The 12,466-nt window shown below is 39.2% G+C and overlaps 1 protein-coding gene across 2 annotated transcripts in view; it reads right to left on the bottom strand.

Annotated features, from left to right (window-relative positions):
- Positions 1-3,230: 3,230 nt before the first annotated feature.
- The window catches only part of mfsd8l1 (major facilitator superfamily domain containing 8-like 1), a 240,800-nt gene continuing 231,564 nt past the window's right edge, over positions 3,231-12,466 (bottom strand). The window contains exon 21 of one of the 2 annotated variants that reach the window (XR_015862206.1): positions 3,231-4,047. The gene's annotated coding sequence lies outside the window, so the exon portion shown is untranslated. The remainder of the gene's footprint in view (positions 4,048-12,466) is intronic. The other variant, XR_015862209.1, reaches the window with a different exon arrangement.

Below are 12,466 nucleotides of genomic sequence, written 5' to 3'. Positions count from 1 at the left end.
AGGACCATCTGCTTTGGGAACTGTATTGCATTATGGGATGTAAATAAAAAGGCTGTATAGTCAGGCAGAGGTGAAGATGGAATCTTAAAATGTAAGAAAAGGAAGAGGATTCACAGGCAAAGATGAAACCTCAAAGCCTTGCTAAAATTATCACCAGCTCTCATTTTGTAGTCCAAAGGTAGAAATGGGGGCTATAAGGCTATAAATTTGATTTATTAATAATTTTATTCTGATTTATTTTTAGGTCATACTCTATCTTTCTATTGTGCAGGTGGTAGCAGATATTTTTTAATCCAAGCAAATTGTCACAGAATGGTAGGATTCAATAATTCTTCAATTTGGAGCCATGAGTCTTAACTGCATTCATTTATAGTTGGACTATCTCATTTAATCTTCAATTGTCCCTTTTGGCAATAAAGCTTCCTACTGAAACAAAAATATGAATGTATATTCATGGTTTGAATTTAAATTTCAAAACAAAACGAGCAACAACTGACCATGAATCTGACTTAGATGACTTACAATCGGACTTTTGTTCCTGTGCAAACATGCCATTTGAATTCCACTTTTAACTAATTCTCAACATGGATAGGTTTCTGGTCTCGTCTGTGGAATCAAAGTAGCTTTCTTCCATTCATGAAGCTCCTTCTAAATATCACCGGGCTACTTACTGCCTCATAAATCTGTCAGCATCACAGCAGCTGGAAAACGTATCGTGTTCAAGAAGAATATTCTCCCTCCTTCAAACTCAGAACTATCATACTGCATATAGTGTGTACAATAAATTATCTGTAACTACTAGTATCACATATTTTTCATGTAGCTGTGGTTTGACCACCATTCAAGACATTGACTTTTAATATTTATAGCTGAATTATTGCAAATGTCTTCTTGTAAGAACCATAAGTGGACAGCAGGCAGACTTGGAAAGCGACCCTCCAGTCACGCGATACAGTATGTTCTCTCCCTCCCCTTGCTACCTAATAGATGGACAGATGATGGCAATAAAATTCTGTCAATGAGGAATGAAAATGAATTTCCCCCAAAAGTGACCAAGGCTGGTTCTGATTTCCATTTAAAATCAGACTGCATTCTTTAATGGTTTCACTTTTCAGAGAGTCACCGTCACAATTGTGTTAATAAACCACAATTCCGCACACTGGGTTGTGGCATGCTTGGTTCTGGTTCTATTCATTCTATTTGAGATACATGCATGTTTGCCTTTGTAGAGTCATTGGGTTTCTGAGGAATGTAAGGCTCAAGGCAAAAGCTGCTCAACTGTGAGCTCCATCTTTCACTCTGCTGCTCTTTGTCGAAGGCCTCGTGTTGGTATTGATTAGAGCAGCGTCTTTTTGTCTCCTGCCAGCATTTTCCACAGCTCCTTGTGAGTGCAGAGGAAGCGGCAAGGCTGAGAGAAACGTACGTGCTGAATGAATGCAGACGACAGATCAAGCAAGGTCCCGGGATGCGCTGCCAAAACGGCCTGGCAGCCAGAAAATCGTGTCACATCCCTCTCAAAGCCACATGACTGGCACAGAGTCCAGCATATTGCCAACTTCCCTTGCAGTCTTTACTACTCCGGGCTACTGGTTCTGTTGGCTGCACTCTGCAGTGGCATCTGATTTGGCCATCTGATTGGTGCTCGAGTATAGAGTATACCACATCTGTAACAATAAAGCCAGGTTAATATGGTCATCCTGTGACTGGTAACATCTGGAGAGACATTTGGAACTGTCAGTATTCGGTTCCCCAGTCATTTTTCAGCCTGGATTAGTCCCCCAATTTCCTCGCTATTTCTGATTGTAATTATCTCCATTTTTAACCACCCAAGTGTCAAACCCAAGTGTACTACTTTTTTTAATGTACCTTCTTTTGCTTCAGTCCTCGTTTTTCTGACCGTCTGTTCCTCTCCTGCACACTGTTTTTTTTTCCCACACACTAAAGCACATCTCTCTTTCTAACATTTTTTGGCAAACTATGTTGACAGACTTTCAAAGAATTTAGAAGGCAAATTGTAAACAAGTGTCTCCAACACATTGTCCAGACATTGAGAGGTTGTTACAGATGTTTGGAAAGGACAAGCCACAATCCAGGCAAACAAGACAGTGAACAAGATAAGACATTATCATTAAATTGTGTCATGCAGCCATGTCTTTAATTAGAAGCCAGCACAGAAAAACATAAAAAATCCTGGCTAGAAAAATTTAAATGACCATTGCTGACCAGTATGCTTTACATGGAAACACATCAGCAAGCCCTCCTATCCATTAACTAAATTGGTATTTGTAGAAGTCAGGGTTGGGGTTAATGTTATTGTAAATAATAAGAATAATAATCCATCCATCCATTTTCTAAACCGCTTGTCCCCACGGGGTAATAATAATAATAATAATAATAATAATAATAATAATAATAATAATAATAATGCATTAAATTTGTATAGTGGTTAGTTTATCCACCTCACAGTTCAGAGGTTGTGCCTCCAGTGACCCACCCATGACCCGAATGAGGATAAGCGAGAAAGGGTGGATAGGTGAATGATGCAATATTTTACACAACTATGCATTTTTACATTTTAATGTATTAGACCAGTTTGTACAGTTTCCTATTCCATTTTCATGTTGAGCGGTTAAATTAAACCATTAAAAGTGTTGAGTGAAGCAATTCTCATTTATTGTTCATTGACTATTTAAGATATAAGCATTTTGCCTCACTGTTAACTTAGTCAATAAGCCGGTTTGGTATCAGGTTACTACCAGCATCAAAAGAAAAGCACTATTTCCCATATGCTCCACTACACATTTACGCCTTTTATGTGTAAGGAAAGTGGAGAAAAGCAGAACCAGCCTGTTGGAACGTGGAAACTCAAAAGTCTCAATCGGTCATTTTTAAATGCCAGGGAGTGATGCCAGTGAGCAAAAATAGCATAAGGAAAGATAATGTTCTGTTTACATGGTTTAGGCTTATGGTCATTTGAAAAACACCCTTAAGTCTTTGGAGGCTGATGATGAATACCCGCAGTATATTCTGGTTTTGAAACATTGCCTAAGGCATAGGTAAAACTTTTTCACTCAAAGTTTGTTCCAAAACCACAGAAACAGGATGAACAATATTTAAAGCAACTCGCTGAAAGCACTCAATGAATAACACAGTGTATTTAACATAGTAGTACTTTTGGCCTTGCCTTTGCCAGAGCTTTTCCCACAAGCACTGGTTTGTTTGTCCGTCAACATACGTCGGAACGTATGATAAAATCAAGGTCGCTCCTTGGAACACTTGATTGGGTTAGGGTTTGAAAAGAAATTCCTTAGGAAAGTCAGTTCAGAAAGAAATTTAGTCTAAAAGGTAAGCACACTTGAACTTGTGTAGAAGTGACAAAACTGTATTTTTTTTCAACCTTAGTTTTTCTCGTGAAAATAATGCCTAACATCTTTGAAATTCAAATTCACATTGAGTCAGTGAACTGGGAATTGCATGCGATTTGCGCTCAGCTCAAAAAGGAGAGTTAAAATTGACATGGATGAAAAATAGAAGATTTGTGAATGGAAAGTGGAGCGTAACACTTGATTGGAGTTAATTGCGTTATTGGAGGCTTAGTCATTAGCAGAAGAGATCTTATTCCACAGGACTCCACTTAATTAGTCGTTTCAATTAAAGACATAATATACACTTTTGTCAGCTACAAATGTCTTTCTAATGACATGATTAATAGACACTTTTCAGTGATTAACTAAAAAAAAATGCTTACCGCCCCTATTAAATACATTTTCATGAAAACTATTGTAGTTCTAATTGCTATATTTGTTCATAGTATATACACACGCAGAGAATATCCACACAACTCCAAATAAAATAATAGCAGTGTGATGGGCAGACTTCCCACCGTTGTCATCAGGAGATTGAAAAATGGCCACACTTCTGACTGAAGTTAAGTTCCGGAGGTATTTTTGAAAGCTCACTTGCTGAAAAGCACATCCGGAGCACATGCCATCAAACCTTCGGTGAGTCATTTGACTATTTCTGTCACAGCGGTGGGAGATAGAGTCACTAAAATAGAGATGGGAAAAAAAAGGAACAAAAAATCACACAATTAGTGGTTTTAGTTAAACTGAAAAATAATTTTAATTTATGCACATAGTGTGTGTATATTAACATCACAGAAATTGCATAGCTTTGTTCTCATGGCTCATATTATTAATACCATGTTATAGCAGGAGCTTGCTCATTCCAAAACACACCCGTGTGCAGTAAAATGATCCTATCAATAACATTAGTAATTAACCATGTAAGGACATAGATGGAATGAGAAACAGCCGTTTTTTGGTGACCCTGCTGTGACCCTCTCCAAACCCCAACATGGCATCGTGCTTCAATCGGCCTTAGGCGAGTCAAGTAGACTTGCTTCTCTCTCCACAGGCTAACAAGGCTAAGTCAAAATCCCATCGTGGCATGTGCTTGATTAGACTTTTGTAGCAACATGAGGTGATCTGAGACTGAGTTGTTTGACATAATAGAAAAAGGAGGGGAGAGAGACGGCAAGGAAGAGAGAGAGGAGGATCAGTGGAATGAAGGGAATCAACAACAAATGCTGCCTCCTCCACTTTGACTTTGTTGTTCCCCTAAGATTTTGACAGATGACCAAAAATATACAAAATACGACATATTTTTGGCCAAGAATAATTGCATCACAGATGATAATTGTACAAAGATAAAAATTCAATCAGTGTGAGCTCAAGTAGGAGGAAATATATCTCGCAGCACTTCATGTCGCAAGTCCTTAGCCTTATCATGTGTGTGTGTTTGTCTGTGTGAGTGTGACAGACCCGTAGGTGTGATTTTCAATATTATTTATAGACACGATTACTCTGCTCATAAAATTTCCCTCATCGTGCACTCCCAAATCACATTCTTTATTCAGCTGACTTTCCTCTGAACTTCCTCCATCTTTTCAAGAGGACAAGAGTGAAGCAGAGTCAATGGATGAGTGTCTCGGTTGGATTTACACGGTATTAGAGAGATGCAGAGAGTTTGTGGGTGCTAAAGTGGCTTTGGAGAGGTTTGGAGATGGGTAATGCTCTGTATCCTCCAATTAGCCTTCTCAGCATAATTTACACCAAATCTGGAGGAAACTTGAGAGAAGCAGAAATGCATCTTAGTGTAATGTAGAACTGTCACGATAATAATTGCTCTAATTTAGCGTTCACGTTACAAGGCTTCAGATAGCGCTTTGATTATCTGGCAACCAACTGTACATCTATGACAAATCATTTGTGAAAATGACTCAGAATGTTTAAGTCATACGGTCAAATGAGGCTATTACCGTATTTCCTGAACTATAAATCGCTCCGGAGTACAAGTCGTACCAGCCATCCATCCATCCATTTTCTGAACTGCTTAGTCCCCACGGGGGTCGCGAGTGTGCTGGAGCCTATCCCAGCCGACACCCCGAACCGGTTGCCAGCCAATCGCAGGGCACACAGAGACAAACAACCATTTGCACTCGCACTCACACCTAGGGACAATTTGGAGTCTTAAATCGGCCTACCAAGCATGTTTTTGGGATGTGGGAGGAAACCTGAGTGCCCGGAGAAAACCCACGCGGGCCCGGGGAGAACATGCAAGCTCCACACAGGGAGGGCCGGAGGTGGAATCGAACCCGCACGCTCCTAACTGTGAGGTGGATGTGCTACCCAGTGCGCCACCGAGCCGCCTCGTACCAGCCATAAAATGCATAATAAAGAAGGAAAATATATATATATATATATTACGTCTCATTTTTTGGGGAAATTTATTTCATAAAATCCAACACCAAGAACAGACATGTCATCTTGAAAGGCAATTTAAAATAAAAATACAATAGAGGCAACGAGGTTAGTCAGGTTAACTATAGCATAAATAACATGCTCACAAGTTTACCAAACCATCCGTGTCACTCCAAATCACTAAATCCAAAGAAAGCTTCATCCTCGGTGTCACTTTTAAACAACTCCACTAACACCGGAGGTAGAAGATGCGGCGCTTCCTCTTCTATGTTGCTTATGTCAGATAATTTAAAAATCCAAAATAATTAAAATACCGGTACTCTATGTTGATAACAGAATGTCAGCTCAAAGTCAATTTGAATTCATCTGATTAAAGAAAGCGTCGGTCAAAGGTTACTGCATTATTTTTATAAGCTCTGTCACTGCCAAAAAGTGGTTGCCTGCATATGTGTGGTTCCCTTAAGAAAAAAAGGAACACTAACCACACTAGAGATACAATTTGGATTTTAAGATTAACACATTATTGTCTACACACATGGTTCCCCTCACTGACTGCAGCCTGATTTACAATGCGAATCAGAGTTCATCCTTAGAAGATCTGTCAAGAACATAGACGATGAGAATATTTACGTTAAGTCCCTCTAGGCATGAACCGGAGAAATGAGGTGAGATTTTTTTTTTCAACTTAATGTCTGTGCTACATTTCCCAAAGTGTCGACACATTCTTCCTTTGGTCCCTCCTCCCATATCACCTCCATCTTCGGCCCTACAGGGTCGATGTGTTATGAGAAAATGTAGTCACTGGGAAGTGTCACATCTGCATGGGGGAGTCTGAGTGCACAAAGACGTGGGAGTGGGGGGTTTCTGGGAGTGTGAAGATGTGTAATTTAATCGAAAACTCTGGAGAGGACTGTTATGCTCACTCCCTGGGATGGGGCAGAATTCTGATTTAATACAAATTAGGGGAGGGGGCACAAAAGGGAAATGGTACTGCCGCCAGACTGATTCAGATCCTCTGAGTCTTTGTATCTATGCAATCACATATGCTGTTCAAGGTGCATCTGAAAAGGTCCAGCACTGATGTCATGAATTATTCCTTTTAAACCGCAACTACAACATTGCACCCTCAAGCCCACCACACTAAACTGTGTGACCTCAGCACTCTGCGGCAGCCATTGTACATTTTATTTCACATCCTCTAAACATATCCTCTGAGTTAGGTAAGCAAATAATGAGAAGAGTCAATGATGATGAGCCCAATGAGACCAGATTTGCTAGGCAAAGTCCTTACAGGTGACTGGACCCAGAGGAATTTCCAGTGAAGAATCTGACATTGCCAAGGCTGAAGAAAGCAAGACGAAATCCAAAGTCACGTTGATCCTATTCTTTGAAGTGAGCTCCACTCTGAGGTTTTGTCACAGTGCCAGAAGATCAACCAACATGTCTACAAAGTCATTGTGCTGTATTCGCTTCGCTCAGTGCAAATTGTGGCTACGCTTGTGTGCATGTGTGTATGTGGCTAAATTAATGTGTGAGAACTTTGGTGGAAAATAACAACCTGGGGCCATTCGATCAATTTTTGCAAGGAAGGAAGGCAATGCCAAAGGATGTAATAGTGTTAGTCTTCTGGTTGTGTGCGTTGCAATTAAATCTGGTTCCACTTCTTGCACATGTGCAAAACATGTTTCCCCTAAACAAGGCCAAGGGATAAAAAAAAGTAAGGCAAATGTCACTAATTTTGCTGAGAATTTCAAGCTGCAAGCAGAACATTAGAAAAATGAACGTGCAAGAAATTCACTATCCTTATGACACAATTGCCACAGTCTTGATATATTGTTTTGTTTGGATGAATAATCACAGACTGTCAAAGACAATGTATAGTTTTGATAAAACTGTCAGTTTCGTTCTATAGTTCAGTAACAAGTATTTTGTTATACTTGTTGATCCAGCTCATGCATTGGATCGCATTGGATTTCTCAGTGTACCTAATGGTTTGTCTGTGAGTGTTCACTCTGTGCTAAACAATATTGTTTTGTATACATACGTATCATCCATCCATCGATCGATCGATTGATCCACCATCCATCCATCCATCCATCCATCCATCCATCCATCCATCCATCCATCCATCCATCCATCCATCCATCCATCCATCCATCCATCCATCCATCCATCCATCCATCCATCCATCCATCCATCCATCTTTTCTGGCTTTTATTCTGTTTGGGCTCATGTTTAAGATGGCGCCTATCCCATTAGACTTTGGGTGAAAGTTGTGGTATACTGGATTAGTCACGAGTCAATAAAAGCATGCGGAAAACATGAGAACTACACCCAGATGAGATTCAAACCCACAACCTTTGACTGTGGGGTAGACATGCTAACCACCTTGCTGACATCTGGTAACCCAAATGCCAAAATCTACAACTTGACAAGAACTAAAAGTGGGTTGCTGTATAAAAATACATGACTGTAATTATAAGTTAAACTGGTAGCTTCAGGAGCAGAAAAACATGTATTTTTTTATCCCCCCAAAAGATTGTATCGAATCGTTTTTTTTGAGTCCACGAGTTACATGCGATGTTTCATGCTTCTGCAATTGCACTATTCATACCTCAGTGCATTAAAGGAGAGACAACCCTTATACAGCCTGCGAAATGCAAAACATAGTTTCACAATGTTGTGAACTTGTACACACATGTTGGAGGTTGCAAAATGATGTCTATTTAAGGTTTTATTTTGCACTCTCTTGTCTTTTTTGCTCAATCTCCTGCTGCACTGCCTCCAGGGCATTGATAATGTGCTGGAAAAATGACTGCACCTCCCAAAAAGAGGTCCTTTCCTGTGCATATTGGTCTTGTTGGAAATAATTAAAAGGGGATTTGTGCTGGAGGAGATCTGGGGGCCTGTTATCACTGTGGTTGATTTATCACCTTAAGCTTATGCACTGGCGGCCCTGTTGCTGCTGTGAGACAATCATACATCCCATGTGGACCAGTATCCACCTAGGTGAAAAGAGAAGTTCACTTACACATCCTAGAAAGGTGGTATTTTAATGGCACGCCGTCAAACGTGCAAGAGCTTGAATAAGTACAACACAGTGGGAGTTCAGGAAGAAGGAAAATCTGGTAGGCTGCAGTTACTCCGTGAAAATATGCAAAGTTTTCTACAGGTTCCAAAACTTTTCAATGTTTAACGCTTATTGCTTCCTGCCTTGCTTAACTTGAGTGTGTGGAAAGTTTGAGCAATAAACACGCCCTTGTATGAACTCACTTTTGCATCACTTTTGGAGGCCTCACATTGAATGATCATATCTGTGAGATGTACTGTAACCCAACCTTAAACATTGACCCCACAACTGCATATTTTAGTTGATGGCCAAAATGGTGCCGCAATATCTTTACAAAGTTAGTTTCGTTTATAAATAACATTATTATACATACATACATACATACATACATATTATACACCATCATTATAAATTACCTTGTAATTCTTTAAAACATGTTCAGATGCTTAAAGTACCGATCATTCAGTGTTTTAAAGAAAACATCATTCAGTGTTTTAAAGAAAACACCTTGAACTAAAAAAGTTAGTATTATTTAGTATCCAACCACAGTTGCTTAAGGCTCAGGTAACAACCAATCACAGCTCAGATTGCAAATATCACATGACCAAACTCAGAAAACAGATGAGTAAATCTCCCGGATGGAATGCTAGGGAAATTTTAAAACCCTCATGTATATGGCTAGTTGTTATATGACAAGAATGGAAACAATGACTTAAATAGGACGGTTGTTTATTGGGGTTAAACTCAATTATGGTAATTGAAGCGACTGTAAATGTAGTACCAAGGAGTAATGCTGTAATACAGCTTATTTATTGAAGTATTTGGGGTCATTTACCGTCATATATCTCGGATGATGGAGAAGGGCTTCATCCGTATGGGTGTTTAATTTAATGCACGGCCCATTATACATTTAGGAAATTAAAACAAACCTTTCAGAGTCAAAGGCCGTCAGCGAATTCTATGCGGAACCTGACTCATTTTTCATGTCTTTTCCCTTCATTCCTACCAAGCGGGGGTTGGTAAAGTTTTAATGTTCTTTGTGTGTATGCAGGTTTGTAGACAAGCATCAAGGCTAAGCCTCTTAAACCACACAATGACAGCACCCGATGAAGTCTCAGTAAACAGAGAAGCAGGCCTCATTATCACTCGTGTGTGCTTTTGGATTTTCTTCACTTGCTCTCTAAGCTGTCTGCTGTCCCTCTGTCAATATTCATGTGACACTTAACACTGTGAACGTTCATTTACATCCCCAGTCCACATCCCAAAATTTGAGTGTTTGAGGACACCCAAATTTTGCTCATTGCTTACCAATAGCAGAATATACTAAACAAGGTAGTGATATTTCCAACACTGAGACCTTCATGTCTAAATAAACGCGAAGAAAATATCCATATAAAATACAAACCCAAATTCCAATGATTTTAGGACATGGTGTAAATCATTATTATATTTTTCTAAAAACGAATCTTCTTCCATTCTAAATTTGATGTCTGCCAAACGGTCCATTAAAGCTGGGTCAGGGGTACTAAAGACTGAAAGTTGAGGAATGCTCAAAAACATTCCACAGGTGAACAGGTTAATTGGAAACAAGTGTATGTCATGATTGGTTAAAAAATGAGCATCCCCGAAAGGTTCAGTTGTTGCAAATATGGACCACTTTGTGAACAACTGTGTGAGCATATAGTTGGATGTTTCAAGAACGTTTCTCAAAGTACAATTGCAAAGAATTTAGAGATTTCATCATCTACAGTCCATAATATTATCAAAAATCACACACATGCATACACACACAAACACACTTACACACTCTCTCCCTAGCCTTTTTTATAGCATGTATAAAATAGCCACATACTTATGTTATCACCACCTCCAATGACTTAAACCTCAGTCGTCATCCTTCTCATTAGCCACCCCTGGGATATGTGCATACAGTAAACACTCTCAATCATCAAACACTGTAAACCACATGTGTCAAACTCAAGGCCCAGGAGCCAGATATGGCCTGCCAAATCATTTTATGTGGCCCGCGAAGACAAATTGTGCATCAAATTCGTGTGTCATTACTGGCATTGCAAATTACCTTCAGTTTTAATAATGTCTTTTTTTTTTTTTTTTTAATTTGTCCAGTTTTTACTCGTCTGATTTGAAAACGAGTTATTTGTCAGTTTGTTTTGTAGCTTTTACTCTATATAATATGAGGTGCTCATACATATATTTGGGTTGACAGTCATAATGGCCCTCCGAAAGAAGCTATGACTACAATGCAGCCCGCGAAAAAAAATGAGTTTGACACCCCTGCTGTAAACAATACACATAGAATCGCAAATGAGCACAGTAAAAGATCATGAATAGCACCAGTGAACCTATTTAATTAGTGCCTGCTGCATGTATGGACGTCTCCTACAAATCATCCAGGCTGAAGGTCTAATTTGTACAAAGACAACGACAAGTCATATATCCAGCAAGTGAATTATCAGCTGAACAAGGGCAATTGGACTTCCATTGTGTTTTAAGCGGCTCAGTGACAATAATGGTACACAGATTAGTCGTTCCGCTCGCTTTTATGTTTTAACCCACAAAACTAAAATGCCCACAAAATTGCATTTGTTTGATTATTTCTTTGTGCTTTCCAATAAGTGGATTCAGTGGATTCGCAGTTTACAAATTGCATTTATTCTGAAACCTTCTACGCGAACCAGAGCAATGCTTCCTACTGAAATTAACTTAAAATAGAATAATCGGTTCCAACCATCAAAAAGACATTATGCTGAATTTAATATTTTTATTGCTGTGAAGGTAAAATGCAGTACAATGCAGGATTAGGTGAAATCACACTTTATTGTGTAGAAATAAACATCTTTCGACGAACAAGTCAATAACAACGTAGTAGATTATTCATATGGGATATGGGCTCGTTTTCATTTACTCTCACATACAAAAGTTGTCTGCTGTACTGTGGCTGAGGATGGCAAGCAGGAAGGCCTTCACAGTCAGTCCTTGCTGTACAAAATCATTTTGTTGTCTGAAACACTACATGGGGTAAACAGACTATAATTATTTTCAGGTCAAATGAAAAATAGCCGTGAGAATAGTGTTATAAGCAAACAGAGAAATATTTTCTTTGTGTGAAGGTTATATTGATGTAATTCAGTCATTTACCACACACAGGAAGCTCAACCAGACTATTTAACTTGGAACGGTGATACACAGCAAAATGGCCAGAGTATCCTGGGAAACTTTTCTCAGCCTCACCCAGGTTTCAATAAATTCTCACCCTGTACTCTAAATGTTTTATCCATATTCAGTGACAATTACAGTCTCAGTGCAAAACTGTTGATTGGATAGTTTTGCAGGTGTCATGCCAAAGTCTAGCGTACAATATTAAAAACTGACCACCGTACCGGATCCAGCCAAGGACATCTGCCTCCAAAATGACTCTGGCCAACCATGCCATTTATGCGTTTCTAGTTATTTTTTGCTTTAATTTAAACAAGGGGGCAGTAAAACATGAGCAGTTCCTTAACATTCAAAACTCTTATAAAGGCCTAAATCATTGGCGGTATGCTGGAAAAACAGGACAGCCCATAAAACCCTGAAAAAAAGGCCTTCTGTTTTAATATACTCCCCAGTAACT

This window comes from Syngnathus floridae, chromosome 13 (genome assembly GCF_059516105.1).
Source record: "Syngnathus floridae isolate MCC-2025c chromosome 13, RoL_Sflo_1.0, whole genome shotgun sequence".
NCBI lineage: Eukaryota > Metazoa > Chordata > Actinopteri > Syngnathiformes > Syngnathidae > Syngnathus > Syngnathus floridae.
Note: the sequence above shows the minus strand (reverse complement) of the source record. Positions and strands in the feature narration are given on the sequence as shown.